General features: G+C 36.5%; 1 protein-coding gene across 7 annotated transcripts in view; it reads right to left on the reverse strand.

Annotated features, from left to right (window-relative positions):
• The window catches only part of SCLT1 (sodium channel and clathrin linker 1), a 206,320-nt gene that overhangs the window by 119,576 nt on the left and 71,851 nt on the right, over positions 1 to 14,893 (reverse strand). The gene's annotated exons all lie outside the window — the stretch shown is intronic.

Raw genomic sequence — 14,893 nt, forward strand, 5'->3', positions numbered from 1 at the left:
AATTATTTGCTATTTTCTTCAGCGTGTTTCACAAAACTCACTGGACTTCTTACTAATTCCAGTTAACAAGCAAAGAGAAGAAAATGGTCGCTGGCTATAAAACCAAGACATCAGAAGCTTTATTTTTCAGCACATCCTTATATAAGATCAACAATAATACTGAAAGGCTTAAAATTGACTTAAATCTTAACATTAAGGTAAATTACAGATATTTCATGCCTTAACTACAAAAAAAAGCAAGGAAGGTACAACTTAAAAGAATGATTGTTTTAATTTAAAGTAATACATACTTAAGAGAAAAAAAGTACATTTTCAGAAAACACTCTTATTTCATATAATCATAAGCAGAAAATATTTATAGTAAATACATTACAAAGTGAAAATAACAAAATAAACTACATCCATCTACCTAAAACATTTAGAGGTGAATGATTTACTAATATTACAAATCTCCTTTGAAACAAGAAAACTTAAATCTTGATGTCAAAACATATTTATTGAAAACAAAATTCATCAAATACAATAAAACTGAGAAGGTAAACACTTTAGAAACAAAAAAATTAATTACTCTGAAGAAAGGACAGAGCTTGAAAATTATTCTCTAATTAAAAAACTTACAAGTATTGGTTAAGACAGTTTTTATTTTTAAATATCTAACAGTGTTTTTAAAAACTTTTATTTTTCCTATATGAAATGTTTACCTAATAGAGAAAATGATCAGTATAGAAATATAACAAGTTTTAGAAAAGATACCCCAAGTCCTATGAAAAAAACCATTATTAATTCTGTAATATATTTTCTAGCAGAATTTTTACTTTCCATTAAAAATAGACCAATGACATACTGTATTGCTAATACTATAATCTGTCTTTTTAACTGTAGTATTCAGACATATGCATTCCCTCACATTCTAAAAAGTTTTCTGCAAATATTTTAAAGATGACATAATATTCCATCATTTTCATCATATGGTTATCTGCATAATAACTTATCAATTATCCTAATCCTTTAAATTGATTGTAAAATGAAATGAAAAAATAGTAAAATTAATATTTAGTATACTGTACTTTAAAATATCAGAAACACTGAGAATTAAAGTGTCTTATTTCTTTGTTATGCAGCCAAAAGACACATGAAAAAATGCTCATCATCACTGGCCATCAGAGAAATGCAAATCAAAACCACAATGAGATATCATCTCACACCAGTTAGAATGGCAATCATTAAAAAGCCAGGAAACAACAGGTGCTGGAGAGGATGTGGAGAAATAGGAACACCTTTACACTGTTGGTGGGACTGTAAACTAGTTCAACTATTGTGGAAGTCAGTGTGGCAATTCCTCAGGGATCTAGAACTAGAAATATCATTTGACCCAGCCATTGCATTACTGGGTATATACCCAAAGGACTATAAATCATGCTGCTATAAAGACACATGCACACGTATGTTTATTGCGGCACTATTCACAATAGCAAAGACTTGGAACCAACCCAAATGTCCAACAATGATAGACTGGATTAAGAAAATGTGGCACATATACACCATGGAATACTATGCAGCCATAAAAAATGATGAGTTCACATCCTTTGTAGGGACATGGATGAAATTGGAAATCATCACTCTCAGTAAACTATCGCAAGGACAAAAAACCAAACACTGCATATTCTCACTCATAGATGGGAACTGAACAATGAGAACACATGGACACAGGAAGGGGAACATCACACTCTGGGGACTGTTGTGGGTGGGGGGAGGGGGGAGGGATAGCATTAGGAGATATACCTAATGCTAAATGACGAGTTAATGGGTGCAGCACACCAGCATGGCACAGGTATACATATGTAACTAACCTGCACATTGTGCACATGTACCCTAAAACTTAAAGTATAATAAAATTTCATTTAATAAAAAAATGTAGTTATAACAAGCAGTATAATTATAACTGACAGTAAGACAGTTTTTAGGGTCTTAAAATTTTTAGCCAGGTTCGGTGGCTCACACCTGTAATCCCAGCATTTTGGGAGGCCGAAGTGGGTGGATCACGAGGTCAGGAGTTCAAGACCAGCCAGGCCAATGTGGTGAAACCCCGTCTCTACTAAAAATACAAAAATTAGCCGGGCATGGTGGCGTGTGCCTGTAGTCCCAGCTACTTAGGAGGCTGAGGCAGAAGAATTGCTTGAACCCAGGAGGCGGAGGTTGCAGTGAGTCAAGATCAAGCCACTGTACTCCAGCCTGGGCGACAGAGCAAGACTCTGTCTCAAAAAAAAAAAATAATAATTTAAAGGTCACAGAAATATCGTAATTGTCCCCCATTGATTATTAAGATAATTTTGTACAGTTTCAGCTTGCAAGGTCATTTTTTTAATCTTACACTTCATACAAAGGAAGGACTACCTATACATAGTTTAATTTTGTTTGCTTCAGTATCTGGCATACTTGGGGAATAGGTGTCCAATCTTGCGTTTGTAATGCTTGCTGTCTCTCACCGAGTGTGCTCTGTTCCCGAGGTGTTATATGATTTTGGGTTTAGATTGCTGTTCTTTTTCTAACCTCTTCAACAAATTCTAAGACATCATTATTTTTAGACTTTCTTTTCTAATACATACTCTTAAGATTACAGCTTTCCCTCTAAGAATCGCCTTAGTGGCAACGCCGACGTTATGTTATTTTCTTTATTAATCAGTTGAAAATATTTTCTAATTTCCATTGTGAGTTCTTTGACCTGTGAGTAACATTTAGAGGCATACTGCTTAACTTAGAAAAAGCTGGGGATTTTCTAGTTACCTTTTTATTATTGATTTCTAGCATAATTTTCACTGTCATCAAAGAACATAATCTGAATAATTTCAATCCTTTTATAATCTGAGAGTTGCTTTTTTTTGAGTTGGTCAATTTCAGAAAACTATCATGTGTACTTAAAGAATGCATATTTTGAAGGTCTTCGGTATTAGTATTCTATATATGTCCCTTAAGAGATTTCTTAATTGCATTATTCAAATATTGCATCTTAACTTACTGTTTTTTTTTTTCTGGTTGCTATTTTATTTACTTAGAGCAACCTGCTCATATTTCCTATTATAATGGTGCATTTGTCTGTCCTGCCATTCAGTGCTATCACATTTTTGTATTCTGAGTCTTTGTTATTGAGTGCTTACACATTCAGAACTGTCATATCTTTTGGGCAAATATAATTTCGTATCATTATGGAAACCGCCTTTTAATCTGTAATCATCTGTTTCACATTAAATTCTACTATGTCTGATATTACCAGCATGTTTTCAGTTAGCACTTCCATGGTATACATATTTTCTATCCTTTTATTTTCACCCATTCTGTACTCTTGTATTTTACGAATCTCCTTGGTTAAAAGCATGTAATTGTGGGTTCATTTAGTTAATCTCTGGTAAATCACTCTTAAAATTATAGCATGTAGTACAGCAAAATTTAATGCAATTACTAAGGTATCTGGGTTTATATCTACTACCTTAGTATTTCCTATATGTCTTGACTTTAAAAAAACAAAACAAAACACCTCTCTTTTTGTTCCTATTCTCTTTTCTTATTAACTGGAATTAATTACATTTTATTATTCCACTTTCCTGCTCCATTAGCTTGGAAGTGATAGAATCTTTTAGTTTACTGTAGTGCTCAGCCCAGACATCGTAACATGCCTCTGAGAATTGCCACCCTCTACTATAAATTAGTATCCTATTTCTAATGGATAATGTAAGCACCTGAGACTATCTCAACTCCATTTACACTCTTCCTAAATGTATGGTATTGCTGGCTCATATTTCAAGTCTCCTCAAACATTTTAAAGCCATTATTATTATTTTTAAAAGTTTATACTCGTTAGGTTTTCTCCCATATTTACCCCTTCCATAGTTCCAAACTTTATTCTAGGATGATTTTTCCTTCTTTTTTGGGATTTGGATTAATTCTGTCAACGGTAATTTTCTCAGTTTTCATCTGAAAATGTACTTATTTAACCCTCCTTCTTGAAGAACATTTCGCTGAGCACACAATTCTTAGTTGACAGTTTTGTTTTCTTTTCTTTTCAGCACTTTGAAGATATTCCATGTCTCTCGATTTCTATCACATCTGTTGAAAAGTCAGTTATCTTACTGCTATTCCTTTGAGGATAATCTCTGTTGTGAGAATTTTTCTTTGATTTTGATTTTGTAGATGTTTTTGCATTACCATGCTTGTGAGGCATGGTGTTTCTTTAATCCACAGATCTTTTGCTACTTTTGAAATTTTTCAGCTATTGTCTCTTCAAATATTATTTCTGTCTTTCCTGTTCTCTCTGGGATTCAAATTACATGAATTTTAGTTCTTTTCACTACCACATTTTGTTCCATATTTTCTTTTTAAATTTTTTTTGAATTTATTTTTTACTTAACTTTTAAGTTCAGGGGTACATGTACAGGTTTGTTATATAGGTAAGCTTGTGTCACTGAGGTTTGTTGTACAGATTATTTTCAACCCAAGTATTAAGCCTAGTACTCATTATTCTTTTTCCTGATCCTCTCCCTCCTCCCAGCCTCCACCCATTGATAGGCCCCAGTGTGTGTAGTTTCCCTCTACATGTCCATGTGTTCTCATCATTTAGCTCCCACTTATAAGTGAGAACATGAAGTATTTGCTTTTCTGTTTCTCTGTTAGTTTGCTAAGGATAATCACCTCCAGCTCCATCTATGTTCCTGCAAAGGACGTGATCTTGTTCTTTTTTATGGATGCATAGTATTCCATTGTATATATGTACCATATTTTCTTTATCCAGTCCACTGTTGATGGGCATCTAGGTTGATCTATGTCTTTGTCATTGTGAATAACTGTTCTGATGAACATGTGAGTGCATGTGTCTTTATGGTAGAATGATTTCTATTACTTCGTTATATATCCAGTGATGGGATTGCTGGGTTAAATGGCACTTCTGTTTTGAGTTCTTTGAGATCCAAGCCGGGCGCGGTGGCTCACGCCTATAATCCCAGCACTTTGGGAGGCCGAGGCAGGCAGATCATGAGGCAGATAGAGACCATCCTGGCTAACATGGTGAAATCCCATCTCTACTAAAGAAATAAAAAAAATTAGCCAGGCATGGTGGTGGGCACCTGTAGTCCCAGCTACTTGGGAGGCTGAGGCAGGAGAATGGTGTGAACCCAGGAGGCAGAGCTTGCAGTGAGCTGAGATCGCCCCACTGCACTCCAGCCTGGGCGACAGAGCGAGACTCTGTCTCAAAAAGAAAAAAAAAAAAAAATCCAAACTGCTTTCCACTAGTGGCTGAACTAGTTTCTGTTTCCACCAGCAGTGTAAAAGCATTCCCTTTTCTCTGCAACCATAACAGCAGCTGTTATTTTTTGATGTTTTAACAGCCATTCTGACTGGCGTGAGATGGCATCTCATTGTGGTTTTGATTTGCATTTCTCTAATTAAGTTGAGCTTTTTTTCATATGCTTATTGGCCACATGTATGTCTTCTTTTGAAAGGTGTTCAAGTGCTTTGCCCATTTTTCAATGAGGTTTGATTTTTATTGTAAATTTAAGTTCCTTATAGATGCTGGATATTTGACCTTTGTCAGATGCAGTTTGCAAAAATGTTCTCCCACTTTGTATGTTGTCTGTGCACTCTGTTGATAGTTTCTTTTGCTGTGCAGGAGCTCTTTAGTTTAATTAGATCCCATTTGTCAATGTTTGCTTTTATTGCAATTGCTTTTGGTATCTTCTTAATAAAATCTTTGCCCACTCCTATGTCCAGAATGGTATTGCCTAAGTTGTCTTCCAGGGTTTTTATACTTTGGGGTTTTACATTAAAGTTTTTAATCCATCTTAAGTTAATGTTTGTTAATCTTCTGCACATGGCTAGCCAGTTATCTCAGCACCATTTACTGAATAGGAGTCCTTTCCCCATTGCTTGAGTTAGGTTTGTCGAGGATCAGATAGTTGTAGGTGTGTGGCTTTATTTCTGGGTTCTCTATTCTGTTGCAATGGTCTATGTGCCCGTTTTTGTACCAGTAGCATGCTGTTTTGGTTACTGTAGCCCTGCAGTATAGTTTGAAGTCAGGCAGCATGATGTCTCCAGCTTTCTTATTTTTGCTTAGGATTACCTTGGCTATCTGGACTCTTTTTTCGTTCCACATGAATTTTAAAATAGTTTTTTCTAGTTCTGTGAAGAATCTCAATGGTAGTTTAATAGGAATAGCATTAGATGTATAAATTGCTCTGGGCAGCATGATCATTTTTACAATATTGATGCTTTCTATCCATGAGCATGGAACATTTTTTCATTTGTTTGTGTAATCTTTGATTTCTTTGAGCAGTATTTTGTACTTCTTGTAGAGAGATCTTTCACCTTCCTAGTTAGCTGTATTCCTAGGTAGTTTGTGTGTTTATTTATTTATTACAACTGGGAATGGGATTGCGTTACTCATTTGGCTCTTGGCTTGACTGTTTTTTTGTGTACAGGAGTGCTAGTAATTTTTACACATTGATTTTGTATCCTGAGAATTTGCTGAAGTTGTTTGTCAGCTTAAGAAGCTTTTATGCCAAGACTATGAAGTTTTATAGATATAGAATCCTGCCATCTGCAAATACGGATAGTTTGACTTCCTCTCTTCCTATTTGGATTACATTTCTTCCTCTTGCCTGACTGCCCTGGCCAGGACTTCCAATACTATGTCAAATAGGAGTGGTGAGAAAGGGCATCCTTGTCTTGTGCCAGTTTTCAGGAAGAATGTTTCCAGGTTTTGCACATTCCATATGATGCTGGCTGTGAGTTTTTCATAGATGACTCTTATTATTTTGAAGTATGTTCCTTCAACACCTAGCTTATTGAGACTTTTTAACATGAAGAATGTTAAATTTTAATGAAAGCCTTTTCTACTTCATTTCAGATAATCATGTAGTTTTTGTCTTTAGTTCTGTTTATGTAATGAATCACATTTATTGATTTGCATATGATGAACCAACCTTGCATCCCAGGGCTAAAGCCTATTTGATCATGGTAGATAAGATTTTTGCTGTGCTGCTGGATTTCATTTGCCAGTATTTTGTTGAGGATTTTTGTCTCTATGTTCATCAGGGATTATTGGCCTGAAGTTTTCTTTTTTGTTGTATCTTTGTTAGGTTTTGGTATCAGGATGATGTTGGCCTCATAAAATGAGTCTTATGGTCTGTTGCATTGGTCTATGTGCCTGTTTTTGTACCAGTACCATGCGGTTTTGGTTACTGTAGCCCTGAAGTATAGTTTGAAGTTGGGCAGTGTGATGTCCCCAGCTTTCTTCTTTTTGCTTAGGAATACCTAAGCATTTTTTTTTTTTGGAATAGTTTCAGTAGAAGTGGTACCAGCTCTTTGTATATTTGGTAGAATTTGGCTGTGAACTTATCTGGTCCTGGGCTTTTTTGGTTCATAGGCTATTTATTACTGCCTCAATTTCAGAACTCATTACTGGTCTGTTCAGTAATTCAATTTCCTCCTGGTTTAGTCTTAGGAGGGTGTATGTGTCTAGAAATTCATCCGTTTCTTCTAGATATTCTAGTTTATGTGCATAGAGGTGTTCATAATATTATTTGATGGTTGTTTGTATTTCTGTGGGGTCAGTGGTAACATCTCCTTGTCATTTCTGATTGTGTTTATTTGAATCTTCTCTCTTTTCTTCTTTATTAGTCTAGCTAATGGTCTATTTTATTAATTTTTCCAAAAAACCAGCTTCTGTGTTCTTTGATCTTCTGGATGTTTTTTTGTGTCTGAATCTCCTTCAGTTCAGCTCTGATTTTGGTTATTTCTTGTCTTTTGCTAGCTTTGGAATTTGTTTGCTCTTGGTTCTGTAGTTCTTTTAGTTGTGATGTTAGGTTGTTAACTTGAGATCTTTCTAACTTTTTGATGTGAGCACTTAGTGCTATAAATTCCCTCTTAACACTTCCTTAGCTGTGTCCCAGAGATTCTGGTATGTTGTATCTTTGTTCTCATTAGTTTCAAAGAACTTGATTTCTGCCTTAATTTCATTATTTACCCAAACGTCATTCAGGAGTAGGTTATTCAACTTCCATGTAATTGTATGGTTTTGAGCAAATTTCTGTTTTGGCTTCTAATTTGTGTTGTGGTTTGAGAGATTGTTATGATTTCTGTTCTTTTGCATTTGCTGAGAAGTGTTTTACTTCTGATTACGTGATTGATTTTAGAACATGTGCCATGTGGTGATGAGAAGAATGTATATTCTGTTGTTTTTGGGTGGAGAGTTATATAGATGTCTCTCAGGTCCATTTGATCCAGTGTTGGGTTCAGGTCCTGAATATCTTTGTTAATTTTCTCTCTTGATGATTGGTCTAATATTTTCAGTGTGGTGTTAAAGACTTCCACTATTATTGTATGGGAGTCTATGTCTCTTTGAAGGTCTCTAAAAACTTGCTTTACAAATCTGCGTGCTCCTGTGTTGGGTACATATATATTTAGGATAGTTAGATCTTCTTGTTGAATTGAATTGAACCTTTTACCATTATGTAATGCCATTTTTTTTTTTTTTTTTTTTGCTATTTTTGGCTTTTGTCAGAAACTAGGATCGTAACTCCTACTTTTTTTCTGTTTTCCATTTGCTTAGTAAATCTTCCTCCATCCTTTTGAGTCCATGTGTGTCACTGCATGTGAGATAGGACTCTTAAAGACAGCATACCAATGGGTTTTGCTTCTTTATTCAGTTTGCCATTCTGTGTCTTTTTTTGTTTTTTAACTTTTTAGTTTTGGGGTACATGTGAAGGTTTGTTACATAGGTAAATGCATGTCACAGGGGTTTGTTGTACATATTATTTCATTACCCAGGTATTAAGCCCAGTATCCAGTAGTTATCTTTTCTGCTCCTCTCCCTCCTCCCACCCTCTCCTTTCAAGTAGATCCCAGTGTCTGTTGTTTCCCTCTTTGTGCTCCTAAGTTCTTACCATTTAGCTCCCACTTATAAGTGAGAACACGCGGTATTTGGTTTTCTGTTCCTACGTTAGTTTGCTAAGGTTGTGCCTTTTAATTGAGGCATTTAGCCCATTTACATTCAAGGTTGGTATTGATATGTATGGATTTGATCCTGTCATCATGTCAGCTGGTTATTTTGCAGACTTGTTTATGTGGTTGCTTTACAGTGTCACTGGTCTGTGTACTTCAGTGTATTTTTGTAGTGGGTGATAATGATCTTTCCTTTCCGTATTTAGTGCTACCTTCAGGTGCTCTTGTAAGGCAGGTCTGGTAGTAATGAAATTCCTCAGCATTTGCTTGCCTGAAAATGATCTTATTTCTCCTTCGCTTATGAAGCTTGGTTTGGCTGGATATTAAATTCTGGCTTGGAATTTCTTTTGAGAATGTTGACCATTGGCCCCCAATTGCTTCTGGCTTGTAGGGTTTCTGCTGAGAGGTCTGCTCTTAGTCTAATGATCTTCCCTTTGTAGGTGACCTCATCTTTCTCTCTAAGATGGCTTTAAAATTTTTTGTTTCATTTTGACCTTGTAAAATCTGATGATTATGTGTCTTGCGGATGATCTTCTTGTAACGTATCTAACTAGGGTTCTCTACATTTCCTGAATTTGAATGTTACCCTCTCAAGCTAGGTTGGGTAAGTTCTAATGGATGGTATTCTGAAATGTGTTTTCCAAGTTGCTTCCCTTCTCCCCATGTCTTTCAGGGATGCCTATGAGTCATAGATTTGGTCTCTTTACATAATCCCATATTTCTTGGAGGTTTTGTTCACTCCTTTTCATTCTTTTATTTCTATTCTTGTCTGATTGTCTTGTTTCAGAAATCCAGTCTTCAAACTCTGAGATTCTTTCCTCCACTTGATCTATTCTGCTTTTAATACTTGTGATTGCATTATAAAATTATTGTAGTGTCTTTTTCAGTTCTATCAGGTCAGTTGGTTTTTTTCTATACTGGCTATTTTTGCTGGGCAGCTCCTGCATTGTTTTATCATCGTTCTTAGCTTCCTTGGATGGGTTTCAACATACTCCTGTAGCTCAATGATCTTCGTTTCATGCATATTCTGATTTCTATTTCTGTCATTTGTAGCCATCTTAGTCCAGTTCTGAACCCTTTCTGTATAGGCAATGGGGTAGATTAGAGGAAAAAAGGCACTGTGGCTTTTTGAGTTGTCAGGATTCTTGCACTGATTCTTTCTCATCTTTGTGGGTTTATCCACCTTCAATCTTTGAGGCTGCTGACCTTTTGAGGCTTTTGTTCTCTTTTATCCTATTTGATGACCTTGAGGGTTTGATTATCATATAGGGTAGATTTAGCTGACTGGCTTCATTTCTGAAAGACATTAGGGGACCAATGCTCAGCTCTTGACTTCTGGACTGTATGCTCTAACTCTGGGGATTTGTATTGGGCCCTGACATTGTTCTCTCACTCCATGAGGTTAGAAATCCACTGTGCTGCGAGCACCAGGTGCTTCTGGACCACTGGTCACTACATTCCAATGTGTAGTGTCAGCCAAAGTGTTTCACAGTGCAGTGACAGAGGGATCTGTCCTCATTCACATGTGCCAGCAATAGCAGTAGCAGCAGCTGTGGCAGGGTGCTAGTGGCTGCTGGGGTGCCTGCCTCCCTGTGGGAATTAACCACAGTGGCAGAGGCAACTCATCTGGGATGGGTGTGGGGGGCCCCTACTGGTGACTATGTGGGTGGTCGTGCAGGTGGTGGTGCTGGCTTCAGGGAGGGGCACTGGTAGGCACAGGTCTGTGTGCCTTCTCTGTGGTAGCTCAGTGTGGGGGAGGATCTGCTGTTCTCTGAGCCTAGTTTTTCTCCCATGGAAGTATTAGTGCAACAGTGGAGTGCTGGCAGGGTGGGACTGGCTGGCTCTGTTCCCACCAAGGCTCTGTCTGCAATGGCGGTCAGCTACCAGAGGGGAGTGGACTACACTCCCATGTGCTAGTGGGGCAAGGAAAGCAAAACCTGCCCGCACAGACATGTATCAGCAAAGAGATGTGGGGAGTTGCCATGGGTCCAGGGGTGGCTGCAGTGTGTGGAGGGAGTGTGCAGGCTAGTGTATGGTTATTGGGACCACTCTGCTGGAGCTCTCTGCAAGTCAGGCACGGTCCACTAGCACACAAGCTATGATGTGGCTCCCAGGGCACCTGAGGCTGTTCTTTAAGCAGGCATGGCCAGGCTGGGGCCCCAGGAGAGGGCAGCAGACCAAGGGGAGCTCAAGTTGGACTGGCCCTATCTGAGCTGGGGCAAGTCCACCCTGCAGAGTTCAGGATGAACAGTTCCCCTAGGGCTTAAGTCTCCTAAGAGAGCAAGTCGAGCCTAAGGAAATGGCTGTCCCTGGCCATGCTCCACTACATATGCTCCTGCACCAAACCCTCTGGGATCCACATGAGCTGGCTTGCTGCCCCTACCACTTCTCTAGGAATCTCTCCCTGCCAACTCAAGTGTCTATGATGGTTGAAGGGTCTCCTCCTGCTAGGGTTCCAGAGGCCCATGCTCCTTGAAAATTCAACTCACCCATTCCCCCGGAGCCACCAGAGACCAGGAATGAGTCCAGTTTTCCCCCACTTCATTCCAGCTTCTGTGTCTTCCCTCCATCCACTCTCAGTGCCTTCCTTCTGAGAATCTGTTAGGAGTACGCCAGTCATCTCCATCCATCAGTGGCAGCTGCTCCACCTAGCTGCATCTAGTTGGCTATCATACAGGTATATATTTTCTATCTTCTTGTCTCTCTGCTTCTTACTGATATTCAGTTAAAATATTTCTTCTAAATTAAGTTGCACTTGATTAATTATCTTGTTATGTCTCATTTCCATTGTATTTTTTCAGTTCTAGAATGTTTCTTTTTTTAGAGTTTCTAGTTCTCTTACAAAATTCTCAATATTGTATCTTATTTCACTGACCATATTAAGCACAATTATTTATTATTTTAGTTTTATCTTATTTTAAGATCTGGGATACACGTGCAGGACGTGCAGGTTTGTTACACAGGTAAATGTGTGCCATGGTGGTTTGCTGCACCTATCAACTATCACCTAGGTATTAAGCCCTACATGCATTAACTATTTATCCTGATGCTTTCCTCCCCCATCCCCCCATACAGGCCCCAGTATGTGTTGTTCTGCTCCCTGTGTCCATGTATTCTCATTGTTCAGCTCCCACTTATGAGTGAGAACACGTGGTGTTTAGTGTTCTGTTGGTAAAGCAGTTTTTTAAAGGCCAACCCTGTGGATCTGTTTTTACTGCCTATTATTTCTAATGATTCTTTTAAAATGTTACCATGTTAGCGTCAATCTTCCTGTTCCTAATTCTTTTTGTGCTAGATATGAGCTAGATATTATACATTTAAAAGTACAGTGGCATTTTGAGGATCCTAACACACCTATCCACAAGTGTGATGGATGCTGAATTTCAATTTTTATTGTTCTAGCTCTGTAAATTGTTTCAAGCTCTCCTCAGTTTTTAAACCTCTCTCCATCTCTTCTTGGATAGTGACATGCAATTAGGGAAAGCAGCCCCAAATGCTGGCTTATATCCCTGGATTTCTTTCTATTCCTGGCCTTTGCCTTATAAGTTTTTCACAGATTCCAATTTCTTTAAACAGATTCGATTTTTGTTAAGATTTTGTCAAGATTTTATAGTTTTGTCTGAACTTTCTAGTTTTTCTCAGAAGAAGCCTGATTACAGTACCTACTCTGTCATTAATGTAAACAACATTGATTTATTTATTTTCAATTTTACTTTTCTATTAGTTAAAAATGACAAAGTGTTCTGCATACCATTTTGGCTGCACCTTACTAGTTTGATATGCTGCTCATTTTAAGTAGTTTTTAATTTTAGTTGTCAATTCATTTTTTTAATCTCAGGAGTTACTTGAAAATATAGCTTAAAAATTTTTATGTGCTCATCTTTTGTCATTTTTTATTTTATTGCAGATGAAATTTATGTGTTTTTTTTGTGGGGGGGGGGAATTTGTATGTGTGTATGTGCTAGGGAGGGTTTTCAGTACATATCTATGTTTGTGAGTTTTTCATGGGTCTTTGAAAAACAAAGTATATTCCTGTTGGTTAATATATGAGTGTGTATAAACAGAAATGTACATGTACATAATCAAACTTGTTATTTGCTCCTTATATCATCTATCTTTGCTTATTTTCTTGTTTTCTTTTAAATATAACAGTTGTAATAATATATTTGTAAATAAATACAGATCAAATGAATTTTATCTGATTTTCCAACAATATTGGCAGTATAATTAAGAAAATCAGTTAAGTACCCTAAAGGTTTAAGAAATCGATCTTTTTTAAAGCATTATTTTTTATGTATGGTTAAACATCTTGAAAATTAAATATCAACAATTCAAGCTCAACAAATATCTAAAGAAATATTATATGCAAGATAGTAAGACAATTTTGGTTCCAGTTGTATTTATTAAAATACATAAGCAAGTCAAAATGTAAGAGCCAAAGGAAAATAAAAAAGAGAAAGTACTATTATATTTGGTTGGCTCGATATTAAGAAGAGAAATTAAATAAAATGTTTTGGAGGCAAACAGTGTTACCTGTATTATTAATAACACTAATAGCACCATATATCTCTGCATAACTTCTTTTCTGCTATCACTATCAATTAGCTGATCTCTATGTTCCAGTGTAAGTTCTGGAAAAAAAGTCAATCTTACTGATTTAGCTAATTGTAGAAATGGTTTGCTACATTGGTCACAATTAGGAAACTGGACAATCAGGAAGCAGCTATATCTACTGCTGGTTCTAGAATCACATCCCTTTGCTGAGATCCTGAGATCAGAATGTTATTGCCAGAGCTGCTGCCTGCAGCAACACCCTGCCTTAGCTTTGACAGAAGTGACTGCCAGAATTGTTGGCTCTACAGCCATACTACACTTGTTAGATTCTTAGCCACAAAATAGATGCCTCAGGCACTGCCTTTTCTCCCACTATTTCCCAATTTAGGTATCGTACAAGTGGTTATCATTAGCAGAACCAAACCCATATCCTGAACTAGTTTTTAGTTTTCCAGCCTCTGCAATACAGGAAGGCATACTAAAAGGAAGGTGCAACAGATGTTAAGCCAATCTATCATATTTGCCACAACCTGTTATTATAGTTGCACAATTTAATTACGTATGCCTCAAAGTGATAAATAAAAGTATAAAGAGTTAGTTTTTCTGTAACACCTAAACTGAATGTGAAAGGCCCAGCACAGATGTGTTTTTAAATTCACTGCTATTTAATTAGAGGTAGGTAAGGTAATTATAAAAAGTCAGAAAAACTATAAAACCATAGAAGATTGAAAGGAGATCAAAATGATCTCTCAGTTCTCACTCTTCTTCAAAGAAATTTAAACTGGAAATTATAAAGAATGAGTTAAACATATATAGTTTATGCATGAAAGATAACAGAAAACTACAATTAATAGATTCGCTCAAAGTAAAGACCTTGGCATTATACCAAATAATTAAAAAATAAATTTACATTTATATTAAGTCAAAGTCAAATATTTTTAAAGTATGTATTTTTTATGATTCCTTATTTTACTAACTCTCAATCAACAGACCAACTACTAAGTTAGAAGGTAAGGGAGCTTCTATTATATGTTATGCCAGGTACAACACGAGTAACACAAAAAAGAAACAGGTTGCCCAACCTTAGTGTTGACTATTTTGCTGGAGAAAAGACATTTCTGATTAAATTTTTTAAAAAGAAAATAAATATTGTTCTATCAGATAGTGCTTTTAAATTAAATTTACATAAATAGCTATGCTTTTATAGTTATTCTTTATGGTTTTTATTATTTTTCTGGCTTACCACTTGTAGTATCATTTCAAAAGATTTAAAGAGCACTTACTATAAGAATATAAAACAATAAAACTGAAATCATATAGTCCAAGACTTTAATTTTATATATTAAAAAAC

The sequence above is a fragment of the Pan paniscus genome, chromosome 3 (assembly GCF_029289425.2).
Source record: "Pan paniscus chromosome 3, NHGRI_mPanPan1-v2.0_pri, whole genome shotgun sequence".
NCBI classification, from domain to species: domain Eukaryota; kingdom Metazoa; phylum Chordata; class Mammalia; order Primates; family Hominidae; genus Pan; species Pan paniscus.